Raw genomic sequence first — 6,919 nt, 5'->3', positions numbered from 1 at the left:
CTACTTAATCGGATGGTTTGCTTTCGTGCAAGGCCCTTGCTGATGGAACAGGTGGTTGTCATTTTCAAGTAAATGCCTGACCCTAGAAGGACGCCCTCACTCTATTGGCAAAATTCTTCGAAAGAAGAACGTATCGCCAAGGCCCTGACCGGCCGACCCGCCCCCTTTCTTTCCCCGCCGGTCACCTAGCTCATTATTCTTTGAGATCTGGATAGAGTCTCGCTTCGAGGCGGGGAAGCATGGATTTGATAGATCTATCAAATCCATGCTGCATTCTGCATCTTGTGTAGCGCGACGGCAATGACTATCCATTTTGGTACTGAAAAAATGAGTACATCCAGATTCTTAGCAACATAAGTGTATGTGGTGCATCTGTAGGTGAATACAACGGAGCTGGGGCGGTGATGGTAGTTGAATCAAGTTTGCAGGGGATTGAATCGAAGATGAAGGAAGAAGTTGGTTTCAGTGGTGTTGTATCTTCGAGGAAAGAAGAACTATTAGCTATCTGTAAAGAAGGTATTAGTATATTGAAGGCAATATGCTTTCTTTGTGTTTGTATGGTAATCCTGATGGTGCTGGATATTTGTGCTCATCTCATCAAGTGAAACAATGTGTATCATCTATGTAATGAAGCACATATTCTGGAATGAAAGCACATGTTATCATCAAAGTAGTAACTGTCTACTGCATTGCATAAACCATCTAGTCATGGCATGTTTGCATGGGATGAGTACATATAATTCTATCAAACCAAAAGAGTAATAGATAAGTTTTGAACTATAGCTAATCTTCCTTGAACTATACATTTATCTTCCCTAAACCAGGTCGAAGACATCAAAAGAGTAATAAGTGTTTGTGCTACACAAAAGCACCATAGACAAGTCCCATATTGTTTAGTGTTGCTGCTGTACCAAATCACCAGGCAACCATCAAGTGTGCCCTGGGGCACCATTCTTTGTTGGTTTAGCCTCTTTGGAGCTTTTTCTTTCTTTGGAGCTGCTACAGGAGCTTCCTCACGCTTAGTTGCTTTGGATCTTCCGACCTTTGTTGCTGCTGTAGGTGGAACTAGTCTCGCTGCTAAGAGATTGTAAATAATAAAAGTTGAATCTAGCAAATGTTGCTTCTCAATTGTTCTACTTTGTGATGACTAGCAAAGATAATTTTGCAGTTAGATGGCAGGAAGAGATTGGCATATTGAGTTAGATGGCAAGAAGACAACTAGCAAACTTTAGTACCTCAACCACCATTTTAGAAAGCATTGTAGAATTTAGCTATGACATTAGTGGCACACTATCTTATCATAAAACATGGTCACCTACAGGCAACAAATGCATCAATGTCTAGTTCAGATAATAATTTAGATTGTAAAGGATGTAGTCTACATACCTGAGAAGTGAATGGGTCATCATCCATTGTTTCTCCAACTTGATGTGTCGATTCTGATTGTGCCGAAGCTTGATATTCTTCTACAGGCACTTGTGTAGGCACTTGTGTTGGAGCTTGACCCTGCTTTCTCAATGGGCATCCAGCTCTGTTGTGACTTGATGATCCACAATACCTACAGTTGATGATGACCCCATGCTTTGTCAATTTTAGACCATTTGGGCCTTCAATTTCATATGGCTGCCTCCTCCTTGATTTGGGTGGCCTACCAACCTTCTTCTCATAAACACGTGGAAACACTTCTTATGCAAGAATCTTCTCCCACGAACTCTTATCTTTGCATGGCTAAATGCTGTTACCATAAGCAAGCAGGAAACTTATTGTGGAGTAGCAATAAGGGAGAACTAACTCTTGAGGGATTCTTTCATGCCTCAAGCATGAGATAGCATGAGAGCAAGGGATTCCAGTGAGATCCCACCTTCTGCAGTCACAGTTTTTCAAGCTAATGTCCACAATGTATTTGTTGGTTTTGCCCCGCACCTCAAAAACCCCCTTGCTAGCAGGTAGAGCATAACATATGTTAGCTAGCTCTATGTTCTTTTGCAACTTCTTTCTAATCTTTGAACAGATTGGACCTTGCCATACATCTCCCACCTCTTTCTCCTTGTTGTAATGCCTTGTAATCAGTTGAGTCTTGATCTATTGTAACATGCTAAGCACATGCACTTCTCTAGCGTCTAGATTATTGAAGACCTCACATGTGTTGTTCAATAGCATATCACACTTGGGATAAGTACTAAAGAAAGTTCTAACCCATGTTTGTGGTGGCATCTCCTCTAACCACTTATGAGCATCAGGATTCAGTTCTCTCATCATATCCATATCCTGGTTCCATTGAACTATATTACTAGACCTAGCACATGCCCAAAGTTGATTTTTCAAGTTCTCCCCTTTGAAGTGCATCTGGAAGTTGGAGTAGAGATACCTAGCATAGAATCTATGTTCTGAATCAGGGAAAAGTTGTTGGATAGCTTGAATTAGCCCCTGCAGTACAACAGCAACACAAAAAGCATCAGAAAAAGTATCACATGATTCAGTTTGCAGAAAAATCATCACATGACAGTAAAATGATCTTACCTTCTGTTTATATGTCATAATTGTCCATGGATAAGTGTTATCAATGCCGAGGTTGTCTTTCAAGGCCTGGAGAAAGCATTTCATGAGGCTAGTGACTCCACCTCAACAATGCCTATTGCTATTGGGTAGATACAATCATTTGGATCTATACCAACTGCAGTCAGAATCTGTCCTCCAAATTTTGTCTTAATATGCCATCCATCCAAACAAATAATAGGCCTACAAGCACTCAAGAAACCTCTTTTGCAAGCATCAAGTGACATGTACATAGTGCTGAACCTATTACCATTCAGATTGAGAAAGAAAGTACTGCCATGGTTGCTTCTCCTCAACTCATGGCCATAGTCCCAAAGCAATTTGTATTGGTCTACCTCGTCACCTAGTACTTCTTTCATGGAAAGTCTTCTAGCTCTTGCAAGTTTGGATCTTGATGGTGTCATGTTCCACTCCTTTTGAACAATTCTAGCAAAGTTACTGAGAGACATCATTTAGTCTGCTCTAAAGGATTCTAGATACTTATCAGCAAGCCATTTTGATGTACACCTCTTCAACACCCGGTGCTTTTGATAGTTATGCTTACCACAATATGTATTCACCACCAACCCTTTAGCCCTGCCATCATGTGAAGCATAAAGGCCCCAAGGACATCCATTTGCACAATGTACCCTTAGCCTTTTCTTCTCATTTCTTGACAACTTGATTTCCACCCTCTCCTTCAATCTATATTTTGTGATTGCCTTCCTCAGCAGCTGAACTGACTCAAATAACATACCCACCTTGAATGATTGTGCAAATCCCCTGATCTAAATGCCTTGAACCCCATTTGATCTGACCTTCACTATCTGAGTCTAGTGCCTGCAAGTCATCTTAATCTATTGACAATTCCTCACCATCTTGGTCCACAAGAACTGACCCTTTACCCTTCTTGCTTAAAGCCTTCTTTCATATCCCTATTTTCTTCCCTCTGCCAATTCCTTCATCCACCACATCCTCATCAACATTGTCAACAAAAAGATCATCATCATCTTCTATATCATAGTCACTATTAAGAAATTCTTGGTCATCCTCACTGTCATTTCCTTCAGTGCCACTATCATAGTTAGCTTGACCTTATCCTGTTGCTTCATCATATACCACAATCTTCAAGTTGGAATAAAACACAGGTAGCTTCTCTTCATGGTTCTTCTCAATAATTTTAACCTTCCTGGGGCTTAATACTTTTGGTAAAGAAGCCACTAGGTTTGCTATAGTATCATCCCAACTTAATTCTACAATATTGTCATCATGGTCTACATATAGCACATACTGCTTCACCTTGTCAACCACAGACATCATCACCAGTGTGTCAGCATCTGAACAGACAATTCTAAGCCCATCTAAAAGGTCCTTCCCTGGTAGCAACCAATACACCTTCAAAGCTGTACTCTTAAGGTAATTTAGCTACTCAAGAAAATCATCTATCCATAGAGTAGACCAACTATCTACCTCACAATGATCAAAGTAGGAGACTTTATCATCAACATAAGCCCAATTCGACCCATGACTAACAAAGAAACCCCGTGATGCAACTCAATTGTGAACAGATCACTGTCAGCACCTGCATTATCAACACAGAAACAATTTCTAAGAAATAGTACTTGTCCAGTGCAAAATCAAAACCCTAGCTCAACCAAAATCGAAGATTTCTTCTACCTAACAACAAAATTCACACAACCAAACCACACATGAACCAGTTTCACTGATTGAGAGGGCTCCGATCGACTCACCATACATGGGCGGCGGTTCTCCTTTGCAAGCAAGGAGGGCACCATCACAAATTTCTCACCGCGGGCGACGTTCACCGTGGTTCCCTGGCTCCGCGGATGCTCCTTGACCCTTCTTCCTCCCTACTTCCCCGCCGACTCGCACCAATCATCGCTGCTGTCCTTCATCTCCCCTCCACCCTAGTAGTCGAAGAACTCAATGAGGGGATTGGTTGAGTTATGTGAAGAAAATGGAAAGCCAGGGGCTAACGTGCATATTTCCACACTGGCCCACCCCCTCACGTGTGCTGCAGCTGTGTGGATTCCATGTTAGCGATGCCACATTGGCAAAAAGGCCATCCCGTGGTGTTTTGGACCTATAGCGCATGGCTAAACAAGATTAGGGACCAAAAATGCATTTTCAGAGTTGGTGGACCTATTTGACACAGCCCTACAAGTTAAAGGGCCTCCCATGCATTTTACTCTTTCTAAAATGATTCCACACTATTCTCCCAACTTTTTTCACCGTGGAATTTATTGCCCGCCCATCATACCCACCGTTAAGTATAACAAGCAATTTCCACATGAAATTTTCACTACCCGCCCACCCTCTCCCACCCTCTAGGCAAGTATTTTCAGTGATTGACAAAGGAAGCCACGAAGCGTGTACCTGCACCCATACATAGATCATGGGGCCTCATAACTTCCTCCCGTTTGCTGCTCTTACTATTCTCTCTCACATGAAAGACATGGCGCCAGGTCCGTGCAATGCGCAGTAGTGCGGAGCCAAGGCAGGGACGACGACCGTCGCTCCACCATCTTTGCAAGGGTAGAGGAAAACCATCTTTGCAGGGGCTAGGGTGGAGCAGCTAGCTCTCCCCATCAGACGGGGACGTGGCAAGGCCGCACAGAGCAAGGCGCCGCGTCAATGCTATAGCAGAAAGACTTCTCAAACAACTTATATGCACAAAGTTCACAATACGACTTTTAAGTATAGATTTTTAGATATAACTTTTTGGCAAAATTTGCTACAAGACACCGCAGTAACAGTGAATATGCCATTACACACCGGAAATGCTCAAATATGCTTGGTACCATTATGAAATGCTCATTCACACCGCAACCATTTAAATAAGAATTTCTCATATTTGTAGAGAGAGATAGGGTAGGAAATATCCATTTTACCCTCCAATGAAATACGCAATGCTCCGGCTACCACCACCATTGCTAGCTAGCCCCTTCAAGTAGGGGCAGATCTACAAGGTTGCCTCCCTACTACCCAAGACCTCCATTAGAATCAAAGGAGGAAGATGAGGAGAAAAAGGAAAAAGAAGAAGAACAAGAGAAAGAAGGCACTACACTGGATTTGCTTATTAGTGATGAACCGAAATGCATCACAAACATGTTTTTTTGCATCATAGACCATGATTTATGACACCCGTGTGATGAACTTCATTCGTTAGTTTCTAGGTTTAGAATTGCCCTAAAATAATTTGTTTTTTCTTTAAGGCAATGTCCATCTAATAATTATCCAGCCAAACATAGCACCAAATGGAAGACTAAAAATAGACAAGTAACACATTTAAGGTGGCCAACGAGAGTTCTTGAAATTTTGAAATTCAAGGTTTACTTAAATTTCCAACATCTTCCTTGAAGCCTGGATTGGTTAGTAGAATTTGCTTAATCTTGTTGTTAGAGTTGGTTTGGATTAATTAAAAGTAATTGAACTTATGTTCGGGTGATTAAAGTTGAGGAGGTTGGAAACCTCATGATCATGTTGGTGTGGGGAATGTGAGCAGGACGAAAAGAGTGGTATGATGATTCGATGGTTTTGATTTAGTTTTACCTGGCTTAACCGTGCAGTCACGAGGTCTATATGGCTCTGGACCTGGCCATTTAATTATCTGCCTATTCCTAAAGCATGGTAGTTTGAGTGCCACAAGATGGGGCTTCTGCATTGGAGGAAAATAGACTCCCTATTAGCGGTGAAACCTTAGTGCATGCTGAAGGGACACGAGCACTAGCTTTGTAAATGCCTTGTAGTGTGACCTTGACTGATCACCTTGGTACTGTGAAGCGTAATGAGAATCGCGACTCGTGGATAACGCTGTGCAACCTCTTCAGAGTGTAACACTGATATATCAGTTGTGCCCATGGTCAAGAGCAGTCTGGACTTCTTTGTGATTAGTGGTGCTCAAGATGGATGGTTGGTTTGGTGGTGGTTTGCTCGGATGGATTTCTGAGGTCTCGGATGGATTTTTGATTGCTTGGTTCTGGTTGAGCTGGTGGTTTTACGTCCTGTAAATAGGTGCTAAGGACTTAGGATAAAACTTAGGATGTGTTGCTTAAGCGCGTGTCGACATAGAAAATCCTCCTATTTAGCCTCGTATCATAATTTTTCCCCACACTTGTGGAGTATAATTTGTTATACTCACCCCTCATTTGTCCCCCCTGCTATCACCTTAGAGATGATATGGACCATAAAGACGGTGGCTTTGATAGAGAGATGCTCCATTCTAGGCTGGTGTACTTCCGGTCGGCTACTTGTGGAGATGGAGTCCCGTTCTACTGAAGCCTTCGATATATCTGTGTATTTTTGTTTCAGACCTTGGGTCATTTTGCAGTAATAAATTTTATTGTTATGTAATAACATTGCT

General features: G+C 42.0%; 1 long non-coding RNA gene across 1 annotated transcript; it reads right to left on the bottom strand.

Annotated features, from left to right (window-relative positions):
- Positions 1-699: 699 nt before the first annotated feature.
- Positions 700-4,766, bottom strand: LOC111257004. The gene is made up of 4 exons (XR_002677367.1): positions 4,287-4,766; positions 2,521-4,117; positions 1,387-2,427; positions 700-1,074 (listed from the first exon to the last, which is right to left on the bottom strand). It is a non-coding gene; the product is annotated as an uncharacterized LOC111257004 (long non-coding RNA).
- Between the last annotated feature and the right edge of the window lie 2,153 nt (positions 4,767-6,919).

Source organism: Setaria italica, chromosome I (assembly GCF_000263155.2).
Source record: "Setaria italica strain Yugu1 chromosome I, Setaria_italica_v2.0, whole genome shotgun sequence".
NCBI lineage: Eukaryota > Viridiplantae > Streptophyta > Magnoliopsida > Poales > Poaceae > Setaria > Setaria italica.
This window is presented reverse-complemented; position numbering and strand designations above follow the sequence as displayed.